We start from the raw sequence: 13584 nt of genomic DNA on the forward strand, positions 1-13584 counted from the left end.
CAAAAGTTGGGCTAAAATGGAACATGTCAGAAGATTGGATGTCGGACCGGAGGAATGGTCGACATATCAGCAGAAGGCTTCGTGCCATGAGTTCGAGCATCGGGCCAAAAGGATCAGACATTGCACTAAGGAGATCGGGTGTTGCGGATATCAACATGTCGATTGGGCAATACATCATAAGAGAGGACGATATGCCGAAGGTTCGGGTGAAGCATCGGATGAACCAATGACATGTTGGATAACTTAGAATTCTTACTTATAATAATTTGTCTAGATCGAAGTAGTTTTAGTTCTAATTGGATTGTTTAGAATGTAATTAGACCAACTCAATTATGGGTTAACTCGGCCTGAATTGGGGTTATTTTGGGCCAAGTGGAAGGCCCAATTAGTGACCCATAGTTGGCCCAAGCTGTGACACTGCCAGTTTAGGTGATAATATTGCTCAGATACAATCTCCCAGACTGTGTTAGGCGATGGTACCACCTAGTCTCAAACTAGCAGGCGGTGGTATTGCTAGTACCCCGAAAACCCAAGATGAGATCATTTGGTCCCTAAATTTGAATTCATTTGGGGCCTAAAAAAGCCCTACTCATCCTTACTCAGTGAACACATCAATTGTGAGTTAAAGAAAAGAAAAATGCTATAGTAATATTATAAAAACTCGTCTCAAGCTCTCAGTATTATATATGAAGTTTAAGAGAGAGGTGAGGTTGTAAAGGTTATCTCCTAAACCGGTGAAAAGGAGAAAATGGGTGTAAAAGGATAGTTGATCTTCCTCCGTTGAAAGAAGATCGATAGTGAAAGCCGATGGCCTTGAGTGAAGAGGAATCAGGAGTGGATGCAGGTCACGATGATCGAACCACTATAAAACTTAGTTTGTATTTATATTTTGTTTTTTACCTTTATTGCAAACTGCTTTACTTGCTCATTACATTTTTATGAACGTTTTCGAGTTAAACATATTTCCAATATGATTTTATCGAACGAAATTTTCGAATCGATGTAATTTTTATCGTAAGCACTAATTCACACTCCCCCCCTCTTAGTGCCGATTTCGATCCTAACAAAACAAACATCCTTTTAGTAGTATCACAAATTTCATCAAGTAATTATCTCATTTGGTTTTAAGATGAATGTTGTTGATGATTGCATGTATCATAAATTCAGTGGGAGCAAATTTATTTTACTAATATTTTATATGGATGACATTCTGCTTGCCACTAATGATATAGACATATTGCACGAAACCAAGAGATTTTTATCTAGAAATTTTGAGATGAAAGATCTTGGTGATGCCCCTTTTGTATTAGGAATCAAGATACACCGAGATAGATCGCGAGGTATTCTAGGATTATTACAAAGGAACTATATCGATAAAGTACTCAAAAGGTTTAGCATATAGGATTGTAAACCAGGAGACACCCCTATCACAAAGGGAGACAAGTTCAGTCTCAATTAGTGCCTTAAAAAAAATCTGGAAACTTAAGAAATGCAGAAGATTTCCTATGCATTAGCTTTAGGGAGTCTAATGTATGCACAGGTTTGTACGCGTCAAGATATAATGTACATTGTTGGAATGTTAGATAGATACTTAAGCAATCATGGAATGAATCATTGGAATGTAGCTAAAAGAGTCATGAGATATTTAAAGAGAACAAAAGATCATATGGGAGATCAGACCATTTGAAGATCATTGGATATTCTGACTCTGATTTTACTAGATGCTAAGACAATATGATTTAATATTCTCCGACACATTCAAAAATAATAATTAATTATAAAAATAATATATAATTAATCTAGAATTATACACATGAATACATTTAATGAGACTTATATTTTATAATTTATAATTTATAATTTATACAAATACTATATTGTGGAGCATGACATAGTTGTAATATGCTTAGACATCTAAGATTACAATTAATTAAAGGTCAAAGAGAGTTAAGTTGGTAATTGCTGATTTATTTGGCAAATCAAAAATTTATGGCTATTGAATTGACTTGCTAAATACATAAGAAAGATCAGAAAAACTCAACCATATGACTTTAACTTAGTGTAAAAAAAAATCTAATTAATGAAATACGATGTTAATTTAAAGCTGAAGTAAATGCATTCTGAAAGTAGAAATTTATTCAGAAAAAAGGAAAGAAAAAAGTGTAAGAGTTGTTTGTATTAGTTTGAAAATAGTATCTCATTCATTTCAATATAGTGCTACTTGATTAACCTCTCATCAGATTCTATCGTTATTGTTGGAGAAGCATCTTATGCTTATATTTACAGTGTGCAAAACTAGGAGGAAAAAGAAAGGCCATGCTCAACATCAAACACAATGAAAAAGTATTGCATTTCGGAAGGAGATTATTATCAAACCATGAGTGCTTTCAACGTTCCCAAAAATGACGGCACAGTTCCAGTGGAAGAATAGTCAATACTCTGAAATTTGGAACCTATTTTTCTGAAGCAAAATCTCAAAATATATTATGCTGCAATGGAGCAATGGTTCAGTTCTTTTCATTGCAATCTGAGGCCATCAAAAAATTACAATCTGTCCAGAAAATTCAGACGTAAGTGAATTTGAACGATCCCTCCAAGTACTTCAACATCAAGGTCATTCTTCTTCCTCTCCTTTTACAACATCAACACTTGCTTTGATTTCAGAAGACTCACTTACAAGTAACATAAGCTCCTTGAAAAAGAAGTCTAACTTATTGCAGTCAAAATCTTCGATTGCCGATGATACTGTCGCTTTTGATCTTTGATGAGATTGTTTATTTTCTTGTTGTAGTTGAAAGTGATACATTCTCAGAGCATCGTCCGTGGAAATCTCTTGAACGGGCTTGTAAAGACTTTGAAACGTGCATCTGTCTTCAAGCTTCTTAACTAACTTTTCTTTGAATTGATCTGGGAGGTTTACAAATGCACTACGAAATAATGTAGGAAAAATAAGATACCAAAATTCTTCTGCAGAAAGAGATCAGTAAATACTATCACTTTTCACCTTGTGATGCCTCTAACAATTCCCCATTTGTAACCACTGCTTGCAGATTGCTTAAACCCAATGTTGAAGCCCTCTTGGGCAGAAGCTTCCTTTCCTGCAGATATACCATCTCGATAACCCATATAAACTTTTGTCAAGGGTTCCATATGATACATCCTCAAGTTTAAAGCCCTAAAAGTTTTACTATGAAGAGTTTTGGACAAAGGATATGCATATCATTTATAGATTGCAAGGATACTGTATAAAATTGATCATAACACCTCTTCTGTTCTCTGTTTAAGTCAGCATCTGAGATTTCATTCAGAAGCCCATCATCACACCAAGAATCATCAGAAGCATGCTCTGGAACTAAAACTAACTCATTAGCATATTAAACTTTGTATTTGGTCAAAACAACCATGGCAGTATATCATACAACTTCCACAAAAGGCATCATGTAAATGCTACATAAACACCAAAGAGACCAAAATGTCATCTAATATATCCATAATATAGTCACTAATTTGAGGAAGAATGAAATTAAAATTTTAGTTTTGATGAAACTATACTCTGCACATGAATTGCTATGCATGCATCTAGGCCAATCAAATTCAATCGTCTCTGACTTTAAAGGAACAATTCATTCGATTCCAAAATCTCCACATGTGCATGCTCGCTCAATAGCAGAAATGAAAAAGAAATAGTAAAACAATATGATGCATGAGCAATTAAATTAATTTATTAATAAAATAAATTTAATTTGTTTAGAGATATTTTACATATGTAATAACATGAAAATATCTACTCAACGAGGAGAAAAAGAAAGAAAAAATACAACAAAAAAGAAATCATATTATTGAAAATTACAAATCTTGATTGAATATCTTAAAGATTCATCTCTATAAAGATGAAAGATTATCAATCAAAAATATCATGAAGAGAGGAAGACTATTTCTCAAATCAAATCAGAAACGAAGAACAAGATATCATATATTTGATTTGATGCGATTGTAATTTTTTAAATTTCTGTAATTTTCTTTTTATTCTTATACTTGAGCATATAAAAATGGGCTATAACATTGTAATGTATGAATAAAAAAAGGATCCATGAATCAAGTTTTTTTCCTTTCCCACCTTGTGAGGCATGCGGAGGTGCAAGACTTCTATCCTAGGAGTGTTATCTTTGAGCCAATTGGATAGTTATACATTTGCTTATTATTTTTAGTTATTATCTTTCACTTTTCTCTTTCTATTCCTCCACTATGAAAGTAATTTGTTGTTGCTCGTCCTACATGCCAACCAATATTGAACACTTCAAAATTAAATATACCATCACATAAGTCTCAGAGATATAACCGCAGTGCCTCACCACAATGCTAAAAACTTTGCAAATATCTAGTATTGGTAACAAACCTCATAGCAAACTTTTTACCTTCATCCTCTTGTGATGATCTAAGCATGTCCTACAAATAAATCAATTTGTTCCAAAGAGAAACAGAAGAATAGAAATAGCAGGTGCCACCAATTCCACCAAGTAAACCTTTTTCATATAAAAATATGACCAAAAGTATCAAATTTATGAGGAAAAAAAAAGCTCACTGAGGGAAAGAACAAGGGTGATCTAGAAGTTGTCCGCTTGCGGAGGGAGGGCAGCCATCAGAGTTAGAGCTTATCGGGAGAATCACATCAATCGGATCGATAAGCAGCAAAAACACATAGTCCTAGATTAATCATGAGGACCAGATTGATGGCGGAAAAGAATCTTGCACTGCATCTTCTTTAGGGTTTTCGAACTAGAAAAGTGCGAGAAGGGAATTGGGGGCTAACCGTGAAGTTCTGAACAAGATATGGTCGATTGTAATGCATTAAATAAATTTGTGAGAGAGTAGGGAACTCTCTTCTTTCCTTAGAGAGAGAAGCTCTGGGTTTCTAAGGCGATAAGGACAACCCCATTGCCTTCTCCCTCCTTAATTCCACCTTTGATGCGACCCAACCACACCCTTCCCCACCCCCCCCCGCCCCCAACTACTGGCTTCACATCCCCTACTTGGCTCTCTCCTTGCATCCATTGTTGTTCCCCTCCCTAGGGTGTCATCATCTTCTTCTGTGGTGTCGATCCCTTCAGTTAGGGTTCCTGGAGTGATGCCAAGCCAGACCCCTAAGGTTTTCTCCTTTGGCAAGTACCAAGAAAAATGGGCCACTCCATCGGGATCCTTCCAATGCCCCTCCGCCTTCCAAGAAGAGCCAATTGGATGGCCCTTTCACTGGAAAGAGCATCTCTTAGGCATTGATGTTAATTGGTCCTTCATATGGGCCAGATGCAAGTTCACTACTATCTTCTTCTTTGTTTAACCGGATCTATGATGCTTCTAAGGATTTCATCGAATTTGACGAAAAAACTCCTCATGAATGGCAAAAACCTTGAATATCTAGTTTGATCAATCATTTCCTCCGACTTCGACTTTGGATTTCCTGAAATATGTGGTTTCTCACTAATGGAAATGTTCTTTGGTGTCCCAAGTGATCAATTTGGCTTAAGGTTTTTTTTTGCTTTCAATTTTTTTCTAAAGCGGAGGTTGTTCGCATCCTCACCGAGGGACCATGGACCATTCGAGGGGAGGTTTTGTATCTGATGCCCAAGAAAGCTAATTTCCAGCCTCTCACAGAGAGGATCTCATCTGTCCCTATCTAGGTGTAGTTCGTCAATCTTCCTTTGGAGTACTGGAACAGAATGTGTTATTAATCTTGGTTCTCTCCTAGGTCGTCCCCTAAAGAATGATGAATGTTCTTTCTCGTTTGAAAGGGGTCGATATGTAAGGTTAGTATAGAAATCGATCTTTCAAAACCCCATAAGCAGTATGACTGGGTCACCTAAAGAAAGGAATTTTCCAAACTGTTTCATATGAGAATTTACCTTTGGTGTGTTTCAAGTATAGTTGTGTGGGTCATAAAGTGGATTTGCCCTCTAGTTTCGATGACTTCTTTGACTTCCTCCCTTGTTTTTCTGGACTCTTCTCACAAGGCCGACCCCCAAAAGGGTGTGGAGCAACCCCCTTCCGATTTAGATGGCTCTATTACCCTAAGGGAGGTTGGGTCTTCTCACTTAGAGCTGGACCTCTTTGGTCCATGGATTAAAGTTGAGAAGCGTTGCCCGATTGGTCGTCGACACAGCCAAGCCAACGCTGATCGAAATCGATCGGAATAGGGGGGTGGGGTGGTGCCATGTCGAGGAAGCGATCGAGGCCATTGGTTTCCTCTGCTCCTTGAGATATTGGCACACATACAGGTCACATGCCCCCTACACTATAAGAAAAATAGTTATTAACCATGAACAAAAGTTGTCACTAAAAGAATTAGTGCAAAATGAGCCATCACTAGCTTCCGTCAGCATAGATCTCGTGGCTAAAAGTTTTAGTAACAAAAAAAGACACATATGTCATTAAATTATAGTTTTTAGTGATAGTTTATATTTGTAGCTAAAACATTAAATTCTATCGCTAAAAATAAATAAATTGATAAATTAATATTTCTGTGACAACAATTGGTTATGAACACTTCTGTCACTAAAAGAATTGACTAACAATTTTAGTGACAATATAATTAACTCTTACTGATTAAATGGAAAAGATAATAATAATTTAGTGATGGCTTGACCTGTCACTAAAATATAAAAAGAATTAGTAATGGATTATTTGAGTGTCACTATACTGTCAATAATAATTTTATTAATTACCTATCAATTTTTAATAATTTCAAAATCATACCAAAACTTTTTCATAAATTCAAGATAAAATTATTGATATTTGAAACTTCACATTACAATCTTTATTTTATCCAAAAATCAATATCAAAGTGAGACAATTATAAATTCCACATCATCTCGAAAAAAAATACATCAAGATATCTTTATATCTTCATTCTTGAACTCTCCTGTGTCATCTTGTGCATCTTGCGTGAAGTCACAATTGCACAATATATACAGACAAGTCACAATTGTTAGAGTTGCATAGTAGAGTTGAATAGTCCATCACTATTATCCCATGTTTGCAAATGCAAATGGTTAAGAAGGTGAGGAAACTGAAACCCTATTCTTCACACATTATTTCTTGCTATTATACTATGGAGGTATATGCAAGTTTTCCTTTATGTCAACCTACTGCTGACATTACATACTTTTTATTTTCAGAGTTAAGAACTGTTGTATATGAAAATAAAAGCAATTTTATGGTTGATTTCATTGATAAAACATAAACATGTCAAGATTGTTAGCAGTCCATAACAAGTTTCTAGTGTACTGCAGCCTAAAATTGGAATCCAAAATCAGATTAAAGCTTTCTAAAAGATATACCTCTTAAGTGAAGTAAAGCAGCATGCAAGCTTAGATATATCAGTGTTGCCAAGCATTGAAATAAAGTGATATAGAAACAGAAAATATCGAAGTCAAGTTCATCTTCCTAAGCGAGGGGAGGCCCGAAGCGCGTCGCTTGGGCGCTCGCCCGAGCCCAGGCGTCGGGCGAGCACCCGGGTTAAACCCAGCGACCGAACCAACGTTTTAGGTCTGGTTCAATCTCCGGTGCTTTAGTTGGTCCAATCGAACCAACTAAAGCACCGATATCAGCCTTCTTCTCACGACTTCCCCAACTCTAACCCCGCTCGCCACTTCCACTCCCACTGCCGCTGCCACTGCTACCGCTATCGCTGCCACTATCGTCGCTCGTCGCTCTTGCTCTCGCTGCCGCTGCCACTGTCGTCGCTCGCCGCTCCCGCTCTCGCTCCCCCCTGCTCGCTGCTACCGCTGCCACTATCGCCGCTCCCGCTGCCACTACTCGCTGTTACTGCTGTCGCTGCCACTATCGTCGCTCGCCACTCCTGCTCCCGTTGACACTGTTGCCGCTCCCGCTGCCTCTGCTCGCTACTACTGCTGCTGCTGCCACTATCGCCGCTCGCCGCTCCTACTCCCGCTACTCGTTACTACCACTGTCGTTGCCACTGTCGCCGCTCCCGTTGCCATCGCTCGCCGCTACCGCTGCCGCTGCCACTATCGCTTCTCGTTGCTACCGCTGCCGCTGCTCTCAGTCAGTAGCCTCAGTCTTCCTCTTACTCACACTCTTCTTACTTCAATAGTATACTGTTATCAATATATTAACAATATGCTACTAACCAAGGTTCGTCGTACCGTACCGTACAGGCGTTTCGACCCGAGCTCGGTACGGTACGGTACGGTACCGGTGTACCGGGCGGTACATCAGGGCGTACCGAACAATTTTATACTTTTTTCATACTGTAGCACTGTAGCGGTATCGGGCGATCCGCATACCGGTAACCTATCGGATCGGTACGTACCGCCGGGTACGGATGGTACGCTTCGGTATGATAGACCTTGCTACTAACTATATACTAGTAATAGTATTTTTATTTATTAGATTAATAATATATTATTTTGATTTTAATACTATTAATTTTTATTTATTTAAAATTATTATTAGGTTTCAGAATAAATGATATATTTTTATTTAAATAAATATATTTATTAATTATATTATATATTTTTATATTTTAGCGTCTCGCTTCACTCAGACGAACGCCTAGCACCTCGGACGTTTTTGGACCTTAGCACCTTTTGGCACCTAGCGCCTTTTCAATCAATGCTTGTAACAAAATTGCAAACTCTCTTTAATGCATCTCAACTCCCAAAGCTTTGACAACAAGTTGACAACAACTTATAGCTAAACAATGAAAAACAAGACCAAGTTTATATACCATTTATGCCCTCCATTCCAGCTCTGACAATAGGCCGAGCACTTGAGTAGCTGCGGAAGGACCAAAAACTCTTATCTACAAAACATAAATAAATGTTACACAATGGCACTTCCCATGATTCACCATCCAAATTCGAGCAATCAACAATCCAAATAACATAATTAATCAAATTAAAGCCCCACGCCCCCACAATCCAAACCCTAATTGAGATTTCCCAAGAGGATCCGCCACGATGAACCTCACGAGAAACATAGAAGAAAAGGCGTAATCCAAATAGAACCGAGAATCCACGCAGAACAAATACAACCCTGAGCAATTAAACGGAAATCGAGACGAGCTCCATAGCAAAAGATACAAGAGCATATCAATGCGTCACAATAGGAACGGGGTAGGAGAAAGGAGTGGAGGCAAACCTGGGGGCAGGGCCCGACGACGGGATCGATCGCCTGAGGAGCAAAGGTAGGGGTTTTCGACGAGCGGGACAACTGGGTGGGACGAGTGAAGCTCCGTCTCTCGATCTCGTCTTCCTCGCCCGCTCCTATTTCGCTGTTGGTGGCGACGCACGGACGTGAGGGGATCATTAAATCGCAACTACAGAGAGAAGCAGTGTAGAACGAGGAGGTCGAGGAGCAGTGACGGCCAGGACCGAAGAGCCAAGTAAGAATCCGCCATTTCCACCGTCTCTCTCTCTCACTCTCCCTGCCTCCGGGGGTGATATGGCGAGGGCGTCTCATGCTTAGTGACGCGGTTGATATCGGATTCGGGGAGTGGCCTCCGGAGCCGTCGGATCCGGGTGGGGTTGCAGCCGCCGCCGTTCTCCCTGTAGTTGCGATTTAATGATCCCCTCACGTCCGTGCGTTTTAATGATCCCCTCACGTTCCTCGCCCGCTCCTATTTCGCTGTTGGTGGCGACGCACGGACGTGCGTTTTAATGATCCCCTCACGTCCGTGCGTTCTCCGCTCAAAATGGTGACGCACGGACGTGAGGGGATCATTAAAACGCACGGACGGACGTGAGGGGATCATTAAATCGCACGGACGTGAGGGGATCATTAAAACGCACGGACGTGAGGGGATCATTAAAACGCACGTCTGTGCGTCGCCACCAACAGCGAAATAGGAGCGGGCGAGGAACGTGAGGGGATCATTAAAACGCAACGGACGTGAGGGGATCATTAAATCGCAACTACAGGGAGAACGTCGGCGGCTGCAACCCCACCAGGATCCGACGGCTCCGGAGGCCACTCCCCGAATCCGATATCAACCGCGTCACTAAGCATGAGACGCCCTCGCCATATCACCCCCGGAGGCAGGGAGAGTGAGAGAGAGAGACGATGGAAATGGCGGATTCTTACTTGGCTCTTCGGTCCTGGCCGTCACTGCTCCTCGACCTCCTCGTTCTACACTGCTTCTCTCTGTAGTTGCGATTTAATGATCCCCTCACGTCCGTGCGTTTTAATGATCCCCTCACGTTCCTCGCCCGCTCCTATTTCGCTGTTGGTGGCGACGCACGGACGTGCGTTTTAATGATCCCCTCACGTCCGTGCGTTTTAATGATCCCCTCACGTCCGTGCGATTTAATGATCCCCTCACGTCCGTCCGTGCGTTTTAATGATCCCCTCACGTCCGTGCGTCGCCATTTTTCTTGGTACTTGCCAAAGGAGAAAACCTTAGGGTCAAATACTCATCTTGTAAATGAGCTTACAACAACATAATCAAATTAATATTTTATTTATAAAAAATTAATTTATTTTAAGCTTTCGATTTTTGGTAAGTTAGTCTACGTCGGTTTTGACACGAATTGAAATGTTTGTCGGCGCTCTCTCTCTGTCTTAGAACTATTTTCTTGGCAACGAGGATATGAAAACAAAAATGAACAAACCCTCATCACTCGATAACAGAACAATACCATGAAGAGCAAACCAAAATAACAACAATCCATATCACTTGAATCGAACCAGAACCTTTCATCAACGAGATTAATGTCGAGGAGGTCTCGAGGAAGCAATTTCTTAAAAGCATAAACTCGTCCTCCTCCTTCATCGGCACCTCCTCACCAACTTTGAAACCCGCCGTCTTCAATCAAGTCATTGGGAATAAGGGGTTGGCTGCGCGGGAGAGGGAGGAGTGAAGTATTTAGGATGGTGGAGAGAGAGGGAGGAGAGGAGAGGAGAGCGTGGGCCGTGATTCCTGATCTCGTTTGCGGAGCTGGAGATTGGTATTTCCACTAGGGTTCGCCTACAATCGCGCACCACCAAGAAGGCCGTGACACGTTATTTCTTTTTCAAAACATTTATATCCCAACTTGCTTAAGTTGAATCGACCGACTCTAAGTCAACTCGTAACTCCATTCTAGTCAAGCTTTGTATCCGATTCAAACGTCAGGTCCAGCTCCAAATCTCAATCTGGGCCGTAGGATCACATGATCCTACGATCTTGATCACAAATTTGATGACCGCATCTAATTCAACAGTGAATATATATATATATATATATATATATATATATATATATATATATATATATATATATATATATATATATATATATATATATATATATATATATACATATATATATATATCATTATAGTGTTTGTCAAGTAAAGTATAATCTGTCACAATCATAAAAAATTCTTATCACGAAATAGGAATTTCGTCTTCCATAGCAATCCACTTGCATGTGTACAAATGTATAAATCGTATTACATGGGAGTTCCTTATAAAGTCGTATCATTATCAATAGTTCTGAATAATATAAAGTAGCTAACAGTACAGTACTGAATCATAAAAAGGACCAGCTTCAGATATCCTTCGATTCTTATGATGAGTCCCTCTACTAGTCGATCTAAATTAAATGCCTTGTCCCTTGTGATAAACATTATAAATATGAGTTCCTAGTGCATATCTATCAATCAAAGACAACAAATTAATGCTGCTGCTTTTTTTATTTAATCTTGAATCTAGAAAGGATCATACCTTCTAGCAAGTTAAAGACAGCAAAAAAGAAACAATTAAATTGTGAAGGAATCGATGCATAAGGAAATGAGGTGCATCAATGTTCCAGAGTCGAAAAATTAAATGATGGATAGGAAAATTGAAAAGGTGTCAATGATATTCTAATTCATTGTAATATAATCACTCATACAGCATGTACCAGGGCAAAAAATTCTGAAACGAACTAACAGACAAAAAATAAGATATAAAAAGAAAATTAGGTAGGTAATAATAAGCTTGAAAGATCCCACATCAATTAATTTATTAAGACAAATTGAATCAAAAACATTATTCACCAACTATTACCCTTATTTCATATAAATTTGCACACCATTTAATCTCTCGTATTATATTACGATACCATTTAAGGAGATTTGGAAGCAATCATGTGCATAGCGACAATTTCAGCTCAATATTACCTAAACTTATGCGCTAATTCTACTCGCAAGCTATAAAGGCGTACAATTAAATGAAAACCTAGATTTCCAAGAAACAACCAAATAATCAAGGACAAGAAAATAAAATACTAACAAGATGTTGCAAGCAGAAACAACAATCCAAGAACATAGCCAGAAAAAACCCAATAAAGGGAATCTAACCACACGAGGACGATTCGACACCTAGGGTTGCATCCTCTGAGACAAACAAGTAGAAGAAACCCAATAACACAAGAGGGCAAGCACGACAACTACCTCAGATTAGAAGGCAACGACGAAACCCCGTGAGAGAGGAGAGAGGAGAGAGGCGGCGGCGGCGATGGAGAAGAAGCGGATCTCGCGGTGGCGATGGAGAAGAAGCGGATCTCGCGGTCCCCTCTCCGACCAACAGATAAAGAGGTAAATGGAAACGGAGAAAGGAGAGGCAGACGAGGACAAGAGAGGCATATCTGTAGCGATTCCCATGAATGCAAAATTGTTACCCGCGCAGATACCAGCGCATCAATGGCCCACCCAGAATGGCCCCGTTCATAAGATTTCAATAACAATGCGAGTAGCTTGTAAGGTACCGGGCTAAAGTGCATAAAAGTATTTCCAGGGAACAATACAGTGAGGTCGAGCGCATCCTATCGAAGTGGGTATAAGCCAGCGTGATTGCATCGAGATTCGTGTGATTGGTAAATCTAACGGTAAAAAAATTTTGGCTGCATCTTCATATGGCCCATCTCGAGCGCATCGTATCACACCGAAGAATGATAATTATAGACAGCCTCGTGGACGCCAATTGACCGCGTTGCGCGTCTCAAATTGATATGAGAGTGGTCTCGTCAATATAGAAGATGCAAAGGTAAGGGAACCTCGTCCGTGGATTCTTGTCGATGGGAGACGTGGATGACCATAAGCCTGAGAGCTGCAGCGGCGGTTGGGTTCAATCCGAACCCCACCGACCCAATCTGGGTTCAACCTCAATTCGATACCCAAACCTAATATTTATTTGTATATGCATGTGTGTTGGATCAGTCTGATCTATATAGATGGCCAATAAAGGTCATCCGTGATGAGTCAATCCAGAACAAAACTATGTCTTATAACTAGAACGAAGGTATTCGAATCGACTTAACTAAGGTCCTAAATTTTTGTCTATGGGATATATCAAAACTTATCAGGTCTAATCAAACCAAACCCAAATCTAATTTGCTTAGTTTCATACATGACTCAGATCAGTTTTAAATTTTCTCAACCTTTTAGATAGTTGGGACGATTAAAGTCGACACAACTCATCCTTCCTTATTGCTGATTCGATACCCAATCCGAACCCCACCGTCTCTCTCTCTCACTCTCCCTGCCTCCGGGGGTGATATGGCGAGGGCGTCTCATGCTTAGTGACGCGGTTGATATCGGATTCGGG

At 39.8% G+C, this 13584-nt stretch overlaps 1 long non-coding RNA gene across 1 annotated transcript; it reads right to left on the reverse strand.

Annotated features, from left to right (window-relative positions):
- Positions 1 to 2575: 2575 nt before the first annotated feature.
- On the reverse strand, positions 2576 to 12982 carry LOC135612640 (uncharacterized). Its single transcript, XR_010487031.1, has 2 exons — positions 12432 to 12982; positions 2576 to 3346 (listed from the first exon to the last, which is right to left on the reverse strand). It is a non-coding gene; the product is annotated as an uncharacterized LOC135612640 (long non-coding RNA).
- Between the last annotated feature and the right edge of the window lie 602 nt (positions 12983 to 13584).

Source organism: Musa acuminata, chromosome BXJ2-5 (assembly GCF_036884655.1).
Source record: "Musa acuminata AAA Group cultivar baxijiao chromosome BXJ2-5, Cavendish_Baxijiao_AAA, whole genome shotgun sequence".
Classification (NCBI taxonomy): Eukaryota; Viridiplantae; Streptophyta; class Magnoliopsida; order Zingiberales; family Musaceae; genus Musa; species Musa acuminata.